At 45.9% G+C, this 12,412-nt stretch overlaps 1 long non-coding RNA gene across 1 annotated transcript; it reads left to right on the top strand.

The window, feature by feature from the left end:
- The first annotated feature begins 3,248 nt into the window (after positions 1 to 3,248).
- LOC134224751 (uncharacterized) lies at positions 3,249 to 3,859 on the top strand. Its single transcript, XR_009983045.1, has 3 exons — positions 3,249 to 3,264; positions 3,656 to 3,768; positions 3,833 to 3,859. It is a non-coding gene; the product is annotated as an uncharacterized LOC134224751 (long non-coding RNA).
- The last annotated feature ends 8,553 nt before the right edge of the window (positions 3,860 to 12,412 follow it).

Here is a 12,412-nt window from a genome sequence, read left to right on the forward strand (position 1 = left end):
TATCTTGCTTTCAAATGTACACTCCTTAACGATGAACTAAAAACTGATGCAGTGATCCAAATAGGTACAAGTTCCTGGACCCGAGTGAAGCACCTGGTCCGGACGGGATCCTGAACATAGCGTTAAAGGCAGCCATAATGACCATAGGCGTAACTAGAGTCTCGGTCTAGGGGGGGCCATGGCACCAGTTGGTGGGATGTAATTTTCAAAGGCGATTTAAAGCACTGTGCGCATGGATTGCAATAGAAATTGATTGACTAAGTTTATCGCTCATTTGTCCTAGAACTAACATAAAAAAATCGCGAATAATACAATTGATTTCCAATGATGCTATGATAATGATATATCTTGGTAATGACCCAGTGCAGCGCTCTAGCCAGTGCCTCACCACCGTGTTTAAATAGCTCTCCTGGTAGTTGGTCAACCCCAGGGCTTTGTTGTTCTTCAGCCAGCCAATCTCCTCCTGGAGTTCCTGGAGATCTGGCGCCGGTAGAATTATGTCCTGCGCGCGTTCCCCAGGTCCATCACCATACCGCCATCTTCGTCTCCCACATCGAAATTCAGGTGCTGCCCTTGGTCCACCTCACGCTCGTTCGTAAGAAGGTTCCCGTTTATGTCCGTACACATATCAGGCTGTGGCACGTAGCCCTTACGTGTTTGGTTTACCTTCTCATAGAAGTTTCGTGCGTTATTTGGGTGGTACAGTTGCTCAATCTCTTCACGGTCTCGATCTTCCTGCTGACGCCCTTTTCCTCCAGAAAATCGAGTTTTGTCTGTTCCGCGCCTGTTTATATCGTGCCTCGTTCGCCATCGTGCGGTGTTGCAGCAATCTCGCCCATGCCGCAATCTTCTCTTCTACTAACTGCTCACATTCGCCAGTCGTTTCTCTGATCCACCGGGGGCACCGTGCCAAGTGCAGCGGTTGCGGTGTTACCACTGGCGGATCGAATATCTCTCCAGCCATCTTCAAGAGACGCTGCGCCTAGCTGCTCTTCCGTTGGGAGTGCCACATCCAGCTGCTGCGCGTATTCTTGGGCTAGTCTACCGGCTTGTTGCCGCCCAATGTTAAGCCGCGGCGTCCGACTTCGACGTGTGTTGTACACCGTCGAGAGTTTTGAGCGCAGGCATACTGCAACGAGGTAGTGGTCGGATTCAATATTCGCACTGCGGTAAGTGCGGACGTTCGTGATGTCGGAAAAAAATTTACCGTCGATTAGAACGTGGTCGATCTGGTTTTCCGTTTCTTGGTTAGGTGATCTCCATGTGGCCTTGTGAATATTTTTGCGGGGAAAGAAGGTGCTTCGGACTACCATTCCGCGGAAGGCTGCGAAGTTTATGCATCGTTGACCGTTGTCATTTGATACGATTTGCAGACTATCCGGTCCGATGACCGGTCTATACATTTCCTCCCTTCCTACCTGTGCGTTCATGTCACTGATGACGATTTTGATGTCCCGCAGTAGGCATCCATCGTATGTCTGCTCCAGCTGTGCGTAGAACGCTTCTTTCTCGTCGTCGAGTCTCCCTTCGTGTGGGCAGTGCAAGTTGATGATGCTATAGTTGAAGAAACGGCCTTTAATCGTCAGTTTGCACATCCTTGCGTTGATTGGCTGCCACCCAATCACACGATGGCGCATCTTACCCAGTACTATGAAGCCGGTTCCCAGCTCGTTGGTGGTGCCACAGTTTTGGTAGAAGGTAGCCGCTCGATGCCCGCTTTTCCACATTTTCTGTCCTGTCCAGCAAATCTCCGGCAGCGCCACGACGTTGAAGTTGCGGGGTGTAATTAATCGTAGGTCATCCTTTTGCAACCTGCAAAACCTAGCGACTTGCAGTTCCATGTTCCAAGCTTCCAATCGTGATCGTCGCCTAGGTCTTTGCTTTGATTATATCGAGTCGCATTATCACTTATATTGTTCGTAATTATTGGTTTTCCATGCGGCTAATTGGACCTGCGCAAACCTACTGTCTCGTCGGAGGGCCGTCGTGACAGGGCTGTTTAGCGTCCCACTTAACACCAGGACTTGGGCTTGTGCGGCACACGGTCGCTTTGGTGGGGCCTACTTGCGGATACATGCAGCTTTTTATAGAGGTTTAACAGGGCCCACTGTCAAACCCCACCACGTCCTAGGCAAGCTCCACAACTCGCAGATGGCCTGGGGAGGGATCGTCAAGCCCTTGGACATAGTCCATGCTGCCCATTATACGTTACTGTGCAGTAATAACACTCGATGTGCGGAATGCATTCAACAGTGCGTGCTGGATGGAGATTGCGAACTCGTTGTTTCGACTGGGGGTACCGTGTTACGTTTAGATTTGTTTATCTGTGATTGAATTGCTCTTTGAATAAGTGAACGAAGCAAAGTGAACTGTCGCCTCACACGCAAAACATAATATTATGCTTCTCGAGATTTTATAGCATTTTGCTATTTCATCTCTGTCTCCCTCGACTGTGCGCCGCTAAGGTATTTGTCATATTGTGGTACCTTGATTACGGAAATGCAAAATATTTCATCACATATTGACACGATTACCTAATGGGAATTATTACTACAGTATACTGATCCAAATGCAGTAGCAACAAATGTAAAAAAATAAAAAAAATCCCATTTATTCCACCAAAGACCAACTATCCATCGAGGGACAATAATATGTTACATACCTTAAAAGCGAATGTGAAAAACCGCGCCAAAAGATCACATTTGTTTGACATTGCTTTATTTACTTTTTGCATGGCGCACAACTCGGCGCACGGGAGCCGGCGCGTAACTGGCGCGCCAGGTTGCGGATTTAAGAAAAGAATCGCAATACAACAACGCAACCACGATTCACTCTCAACCGTCGTTTCAAACACTATCGCCCACCCCTGTGACAAAGCGTAACTTCTTTGCGAAGCGATGATTTGTTTAGAAGCTTCACGGAACAGATACCAACCCAACGGAACGGGAGTGGAAACAAAAAAAAAAGAATACTATTTTTCGCAGTACGGTGGCATAGCGGGCGCGTGGAAAGTGTCGTCCGACAATAAAACGCAATTTGCGAACTCCAATCGGCCCTAAGTGCATTCCGCAAGGCCACAAGCTCGCACAGGATTCAACCGTCGATTTTCAAGGTGTTGTCTCACGGGGAGACGGACGAGCATCCACGGAGTCATTCGCCGTTTGTCACAAGGAAAAAAGCACCGTGAGCCTTCCAAGGAAACTCTCTTGCTTGTAGGGTGATCGCAAACGTAAAATCCGGTTAATGCAGACGGGGCAACAAAAGGTAATTGTACCGAAAAGTTAACTTTGCCAGCGTGACATAACCAAAAAAATCATACAGGTCAGAGTCTATTATATATAGAGTTGTGCAAAGAGTGAAGCCAATTCTACCTATTGAACTGTCAAACCGTCTACCTATCGAACAAAGTAAACAAATGCTTGTTGGTGAGGCGGAAGTATTGTTATCGTCTAATGATTATTATGGCGAATTAAAACGCATGAATTGAAATGCATTAGAATTGATCTAGAAACCAATAAAGTAGCAACAAGAAACTCACGTGTTTGAACTCTGTGGGTGACAAAAGTAAGTTGGCAACAGATTAACAAGAGCATCATTTAAAATAAGTGTAAGCAGATCCTCTTTGCGTAACTCTATATAATAGACTCTGATACAGGTCATTGCGATCGAAGGACACGTGTGCGACCGACAGCGAAACTTCCACAGCCAGCGAAGGAACAATTTGGCCGATCCATCCACTCCGGCGCCTACAAAAGAAACCCCTATTGGGTAGGTCAATTGCGATCGAACAAACTGTTTGATTAGCGCATATTAACGACGTATGATTTGGCAGGGTTTTTTCACCGGATCGAGATCGACATCTCTCAACGTTTTTCTGGACCGGGTCGAGACGTTCGCAAGGTCGGAGGGCATGAGTGATGCTACACTGCTGTGTTCCATCACGCATCTGCTGCAGGAGGACGCAATCGACTGGTATGCACGAGCAACTTCCCAGCGCTTGCTTCATTCATGGAACGATTTTAAACGGGAGATACGTAGAGAATTTTTGCCTAGTGGCTATTCGCCAGCTTCAGATTCCAAGGAAGGGAAGAGTCGTTCGCGAAATATTTTCGCGACATTTCGGCGCTTTTTCGCTTTGTGGAACCGCAAATTCCAGAGGAAGAAAAAAAAATCCTGGTGAAGAAGAATATGAACGAGAACTATGCAGCCATAGTAACGGCAGCAAGACCACTCTCACTGGAAGAAATGGTCGAAGTATGTACTGGGTACGACGAAACGCGGATGCTTCTCAATAGACAGCGCAGAATTCCGATTCCGCACAGTGCACTGTTGGAGACAAACTTCGCCACGCCAGTAGCCGTTAGCAGGATGCTGCCTCAACAACAACAACCACACCGCTACAACAGAGTTCACGCGGTAGAAGTAGAGGAAAACATTCCGCAATACGAAGCAGAGGAAGAAGAATCACGTGATACTTGGCAGCACAGCATCGATGATCTCATAGAGCAAGTCAACGCGCTGAAGCTGAACCTGGAGAGCAAAACCTGGCGTCCGAGCAACACGGCTCGAAACGATCAGCAACCGAGATTGGCAGACAGGTTTCGTCGACCCGAAGAAGTTCGCCAGCTGGTCGGAAATGCAGAACAACCCAGAATGCAGCCATGGAGGCAGCTACCCATGCAGTATGAACAGCGGCAGCCACAGCAGCTACTAGATCGCTCTGAATGAACACAGAACTGGTAATCGCGCCGAGAAATTCCAAACTTCAGAGAAGCATTAGACCAAGTTCCTCAGCAAAGCCATCAATGGTCTCCGGAACAAGCCATACGGGAGGAAATCCATTACGAGCATCAGTAAGAAATTCTGCGTAACCAACGGTCAATCATGGTTGACTGGAACTGCGATGAGGATGGTCACAGGTTCATGGTTTGCCCAAAACCGCAAGCAATTCTGTTCTGCTACCGATGCGGACGAAAAGGCTACTCACTCCGTAGCTGCTTTACGTGTCGAGCAGATGCAGGAAACGGTCAAGCGGGGAACCGACAATAGAGGGGAACGGTTCTCCGCAACCCTTCGGACACCCCTCCGAAATTCCAAAATTCCAGAACCTAGACTCAATCATCGTCAATCCCGGAAATGACAACCGTCCACATGCAGTCGGAACAGTGCTTAGAGATGAACTAACGGCGCTGCTAGACAATAACCGGTAGAGCTTTACAAGATTCTGGGAAGCTACTTCCAAAATCGAGTATTGATCTATTGGATAGACGAGGGCTTGGTTAGGGCCCCCATCACGGCAGGTGTCCCACAAGGATCAATTTTGGATACATTACTGTGGAACGTGATGTACAATAGTGTGTTGAGGTTAGTGTTAGTTAGTTAGTGGATTCACCGATGACGTTACCATGACCGGGTACGGAGAGCCCATCGAGGAGGTTGAATTGATCGTAACCCATTCGATCAGTTTAATAGAGGAATGGTTGCGCAGTGAGAACCTATACAGTTGGCGCATCATAAAACGGAGATGATAGTCGTCAACAACCGGAAATCGGTGCAGGAGGCGACAATTAGAGTCGGTGGCTGCGACATCACCTCCGAGAGATCTCTGAAACAACTGGGGTGATCCTCGACGATAATTTGAGCTTCAATAGTCATGTCGACTACGTCTGCAAGCATGCGACGAAGGCGATAGCGGTACTATCGAGGATAATAGCGGCTCTAGGGTGTGCTCCAGTAAGCGCAGGCTGCTGGCAAGCGTGACGGTTTCAATACTGCGATACGGAGGTCCAGTCTGGGTGTCGGTGTTGAGCGCAAACTGCAACGTGCGAAAGCTGGAGAGTACACATAGGCTCATCATGCAGTCATCAGCGAGGCGGCATGTGCACTGGCGGGCATGATGCCTATTAAACTGGTGGTGGGGGAAGACGAGGAGTGCTACGCCCTCAAGGGCCGGTAATACTCGCAGGAATATCAAGACACCAACGGTAGCAAAATGACACAGGGAGTGGGACAACTCGGCTATGGGAAGGTGGCCCATCGCCTAGTCCCAAGTATGTCTGCGTGGATAAGCAGACCTCGTGGAGACCTAAACATTGGCTTGACCCAGAACGTCCAGGATAGCCGTCATCCTACAACGAAGTTGGCGCACGGAGCAGCAGGAGGCCGCCACTGCGGATATCGGTCCAAGAGCACTCCACCGCGGAAAATATTTGTCGATTAAGTATAGGAACGCCAGTACAAGCTACCAACGTCGTCAGCTTGCGGTGACCGCGAAGCCGCAGAGCGCCGGCGCACTTATCTAATTTTAACTACGTATGAATTCGGTTTTATAGAAATATGAAAATATTCATGAGACCACTCACATTTTTATTGAGAGTCCGTAAATCTTATCCTGTACTGTAGCATATCATAGTTGTATTACTTGTGGTAAATAAATCATGTAAAAGTAAACAAATTCAAAAAGAATTTAATTTGCTGCATTAGATGGGAACTGCTTCAAATAATATATCAATATGGATGTGGATGATGTTGTTTGAAATTTGCTTTGATTTACAAACACGCATGCACATAAATATTGAACCAAATGCAAACATTTCTGTTTACTACAGAAATACAAATATGGTGTATGAATTCGAATTTGAAAAATTTAGTCGAGTGAATGAGCGAGCGAATAAGATGAGTTTTTCAATCAAGCTTTTAATCATTTTGCTACCAACTTCAACAGAATCCTCTCGGCTTCATATTACACAGAGTTATTGCATCACATGCAGCAGAGAAATTAAGCTAACATTGGCTTTTGAAACTGGGTTTGAATGCTTCTGTTCCTATTATTGAGCATTCTAATCAAGAGACTAATTACCAATTCCAGTCAATTGCTACCATAAATTAGTGCTCATAATGCTGCACTCGGAGCCGCCGCACATGATATCACACTCTCGTCTGGGATGCAGTAACATGACGACGCTGGTAGTGGATGCATAATGCACACATACCTTCGGGTGTGATTAGGAGGAAGTGCATTCCAATTGACCCGACGCCAATAAATCATACAATCACAAATACCGCCGTCTCCTGTGCAAAATAGGCGCACTTTCCGCAAAGCCAGATGTGCCCGACCAAAGGCAGTGAATGACTGGGAAGGTGTGGAACCGCAGGAGTAGGTACGCTTCAAAAAGCTGCTGGAATGATGGGAATTGCATTGTTGGGCCGATTGAAGTTACAAATTCTCGCATTGCTAAATGCATGCTTTATGGGATATGCACCAACATACCTCGCCAATAATGAGAACTAATACAAATAGGCGAATTCTATTTCATCAATAAGATGCGTACAAATTATACTCAACAATCGAATATATGCGTAAGTTAACTTTCTATACCCAACAAAAAAGAAAAAAAAACTTTGTTACTTATGCTGACCCTTCGGAGGTCCAAAACCTTCTCCGAATTTAAAAAATGAGGATTTTTTTACGATGGTACGATAGTGATAAGGAATTGGACACCAGTGAGTATTTGTTATATGAAACGAATCTCGCACTAAGTATTGTGAAGGCGTAACTACATTTAGTTCTTTGAATCTTTTTTCTTTTATGTGACAATGAAATTAAGGCTGTGAACCATTCCACCGATTCGTTTAACTTTTAGTTAAAATTTGACATTCCGATGGTTATTTTCCCATCGTGGTTAAAATTTTACTCCGAAGCCGACCCATTTGAGTTTTGACAGATTGATAGTTATTTGGAACGAAATGGATTTGGCGCCAATTTTCTCGCGAACAAAGTTTAACTATCAAACTGTCAAATCTAACCATGCTCCGGAGCAGGGTTATTTTTAACCACGGCGAAATAACCATCGAACTGTCAAATTTTAACTAAAAGTTAAACGAATCCGTGGAATGGTTCACAGCCTAAGTTATGTGGCGATTTATAAAAAAGATCAATGAAGAAAATCCGCTCGTTGTAGTTACGTCTCTCTGTCTGATACCTCAATAAATGTGACCGGTCTCACGCTAAAATTCAGCAACGGTCAATTCAATTATCAATATTGTATTTCTTTTTTCCAACAACCTTTTTTTTTAATATTTGGTGATATCCATCGATTTCCTATTCCTCGATCTAATCGGAGAAGATGTGCAAAAAAAAAGAGTTTAATTTATTGAAATTCCATGTTTCTCATTAATTCATAAGTCGACGCTCTGTCCTCCAACGGGCTGTGATCCGCCCAAGACGAAGGGGCAAGCAAAGTGAATCCAACAGAAATGCCATAAATTAAACAACTGACCGGCGGTTGCGGAAAACTAACAAAAGGCTACACGCTCTTCTGCATTTCTTGGTAACTGTGAGGGATACAGTCGAACAGTGCGGAATGACATAATTTATGTGAGTGTGGAACGTCGATGAGATAAATGGGATTTTGGGCGCCTTCGTTGGACAGCCCAACACGATTTGAAATCGCGCTTCCAATAGTGCCCTTGGACCTTTTTTTTGTGCATTCCAAATAAAGTTGAGGAAGTTCTCCAAAACTGGGGGTTATCTTTGGACAAAGCACACGAAATCTCGAAACTACTCATGGGATTCGATGTTTTAATTCAGACTGGAACTTAATAGAAAAGTGTAAAATCATTCTTTTGAATCTACTCATGCTATTAAAGGGGAAGGGTCGTTTGGCCGAAACCCATTCGGCCGCTAGTCATTTGGCCGAATGTCATTAAGCCGAACAAACCATTAGGCCAAGTCATTTGATCGAATAGGACATTTGGTCGAATAGGTCATATAGCCAAATACGTCATTTGGCCGAATAAGGACTGTTCATTTTATAAAGAGGACACATTGTTTTGGCAATATTTATTTTTTATTTTTAATCAAATTCAAAATCGGGTTTCTGCATGATAATAACTATCATTTTAACATTTAGAGAAGTATATGATCGTTCCCAAAGCGGTTCTATTTACGAAACAGGTGAACTTTTTGACGAACACCCTTCATCAGCCTTTCTACAGATTTCTTCGTTACCTTACGACTCGCAGATGACCACATTTTTTTGAACTCATCGACAGATTGTGCTTCTCGGCCATCCTTCCGTAAGTGCCGCTTGATAATTGCCCAGTATCGCTCGATTGGACGCAATTCAGGACAATTTGGTGCCAACAGGCAACTGGCCGAGTCCGTGAGAACCACGATCTCACCACCGACGTTGGGGATTGATACCGCTTTCTTCAAGGCATACGCCTCCGCAGAGAAGATGCTGCATGCCTCTGGAAGGCTGAATATTCCTGCGAGGCCGGTCGAGTAAAATGCGGCTCCAACAGTATCTTCACATTTCGAGCCGTCACCGAGGCAGTGTAGCTGACCAACGTGCGCTTACGCGACTTTAGGATCGGCCACACTCGGCTTACCCACACATTTTTACTAAAAAAAGACCCGCCGCCCACTTGCGAATGCTGCGGTTCTGAAGTGAACGTACGACACATCATCCTGCATTGCCGGAAATACGAGCAAGAGCGACAAAGAAACAATATCAGCACTACCAGCCTGACCGATGCCCTGGGAAACGATGAAGAACGTTCGACGAAGCTGCTGGCATTCCTGCACCAAACTGGGCTGTTCAGGCAACTGTAAAGAGAAAGCAACGAAGACATCGACACTACACAAAGCCTTTCCCCAGTGCCGGCTGTTGTCGGTATTGGTATAACTAGTGTGATGGTTTTGACAGCAGCCGGTACTGTGGGGCAAAGTACCTCACAGGCAAGTTTCACCTAAACTTTCCTTATACGGATACCACCGCGAAACACTATTTCCACAGCAAATCCTGGATGAAGAGCACATCGTCATCATCGCACCGGCTCGCTCCGACATTTCGAAGTGAACAAAATAATAAACATAAGTGGAAAGAGAGAGAGAGAGAGAGAGAGAGAGAGAGAGAGAGAGAGAAAGAGAGAAGAAAAAGAAAAAGAAGATCAAATGTGATCGTAATGCCATTGTAAACTAAATTGTATTTCAAAACCCCGCTGCCTGACACGAATGCACCTTTCTGGTGTAAAATGTCATTAATAAACAAACAAACAAAACAGGACAATTTGGTGGATTGACTTCTTTACCGACGAAATTAATGCCAAGTGATTTCATCTGATCCAAGGTAGCAGTAGCGTAATGAGCAGATGCAAGGTCAGGCCAGAACAGTGGTGGGTCAACGTGCTCACGATACAGAGGAAAAACCCGCTTTTTAATGCATTCTTTGCGATAAATTTCACCGTTGATGGTCCCTGTGGTAAAAAATTGGCAAACTTTTTTTGCCACAGGAACAAATGGCCTGTCACACAAGAACTTTTTTACCAAATTTCTCCATGCCAATCGTTCTTCTGTCATCAGCCACCATTTCTCCAACTACTGCGTTATAAAACTGCGGTCCTGGTAGTGTCGTTGTATCTAATTTGCAATATGTTTCGTCGTCCATCAAAATGCAACGATTTGGATTCTTCCGCAATAACGAATCAAGCATTCGGCAACGCTGCTTGGCTCGTCCCAGCTGTTCCACGCTTCTTTTTGGCATTTTTTGCTTCTTGTATGTTTTAATATTGTTCCTGAGTTTCGCGTTTTGCACAGTTCCAACAGATACTCCGAGTTTCTTGGCAATTTGACGGACCGAATTCGGCTTATCGGCTAACAGAAGCTCCACACATTTCTTCTCCTTTCGCGGATTGACAGGGCCACTTCTGCACCTGGATCTCGGCAAATCATCTACAGTATGCTCCTCTCCAAACTTCTTGATGATTTTGTAAACACCGGTTTTGGACTTTTTCACAATCTTTGCAATTTGCCTACACGTCATTCCCTCATGGTACTTTTGGATAACCAAAATTCGAGTATCCTTATCTATCCGCTCCATTCTGTTGAACACAGCCCGTTCTGCAACTAACAAAAAGTGACAGTTGTTTGTTTGTGCATTCTAATACACGATGAGACAAATTCCTTCACAATTTAGTAATATATCTGTTTTTTATCACCGCGCAAAAGTGTCCTCTTTATAAAATGAACAGTCCTTAGGACGATCCGATATCCGATTTTGGTCACAGTCCACGCTTCGCCCCTGGACATCACCCGGAGGCCAAAATGGCGCTACAATGCCGCTGACTGCTAGACTTCCGGACGCAAATTTGAACGAAACACACCCACAACTCTTCCTGACTTCACCAACACCGTTCTCGATACCGCCATTGCCCGCATACCACAAACTAGCACTCGGCCAGGACGAAGACACTCCGTTGGTGGTCTGACTACACGCGCCTTGTGGTTAAGGCGAGAAGAAAAAATCTTCGAGTGCTACGGAGACTACCCGCTGGTCATCCTAACAAGGCAACTGCCCTCCAAGACTATAAAGAAAAACACTACGAATGCAGGTCAGTGATTCTTGAAGCAAAGAGAAAACAGTGGGAGGATTTTCTCGACTCGGTCAACCCCGGCCAATCTGCGGCCGAGCTCTGGGGAAAAGTGAACGCACTTAGCGGTAAACGAAGATCTTCCCCCATCCATCTCGACACACCGGATCGCACCATCTCCGATCCCCCTGAAGTGTCTCCTCAACCACTATTCAGCTCATTTTCAGTGGACTATCGCCACCAGATCTTCGTCTCTCTCCAACTTTCGAGTTCCACCGGATTCACCAAATTCTGCCTTTAATTCTCCGTTTTCCGCTTCTGAGCTGTCGTTCGCCCTCTCAAGAAGTAACGGAAAATCATCAGGTCCCGATAGAATTGATCAAACCTTTCCGGACGAGTGGCGGAAAAGCCTCGTTGTATCATTCCCCTAGAATAAAATTTCCTCCCGAGCTCCCCAGCTCATCTCACTAACCTCTTGTGTCTCTAAGGTCGTGGAGAGATGAGTGAATCGTGGGCCAAATTAGAAGCCACCGCCAACACGCGTTCCGCCCGGGTTATGGCACGGGAACATATTTTGCATACCTGGGAGATGTACTGCAGAACGCCTACAACGACGGCAAGCACGTGGATCTAAGGCCTTCAACGTCCTCCAGCAGTTGAAAGAGTGGAGATTTTCCGGCAACATCCTTGCTTTCGTTCGGAGTTTCCTCACAGGGTGCTCTTTTCAAGTTATGATTGGTAATCAAAGTTCGAGGACCTTCCCGGAGGAAACAGGAGTTCCACAGGGATCTGTTCTAGCGGTCACGTTGTTCCTCGTGGCTATAAGCGGGGTATTTCGTTTTACTATGACAACCAGCAAGCCAGTGTACGAGGACACGTCTGCAAGTGGAGACATCAGCTGTCCGGGCCGAGCCTTAAGTTAGGTGACCAACTCATCCCAAAAAAATGTGAAAGTTCTCGGAGTCTCTATTGACCGGAGCCTCTCGTTCCTCTCGCATTTCCACGAAGGCAAGGTAAGTTGTCGGACCAGAGTCAACCC

The sequence above is a fragment of the Armigeres subalbatus genome, chromosome 3 (genome assembly GCF_024139115.2).
Source record: "Armigeres subalbatus isolate Guangzhou_Male chromosome 3, GZ_Asu_2, whole genome shotgun sequence".
In the NCBI taxonomy this organism is placed as follows: domain Eukaryota; kingdom Metazoa; phylum Arthropoda; class Insecta; order Diptera; family Culicidae; genus Armigeres; species Armigeres subalbatus.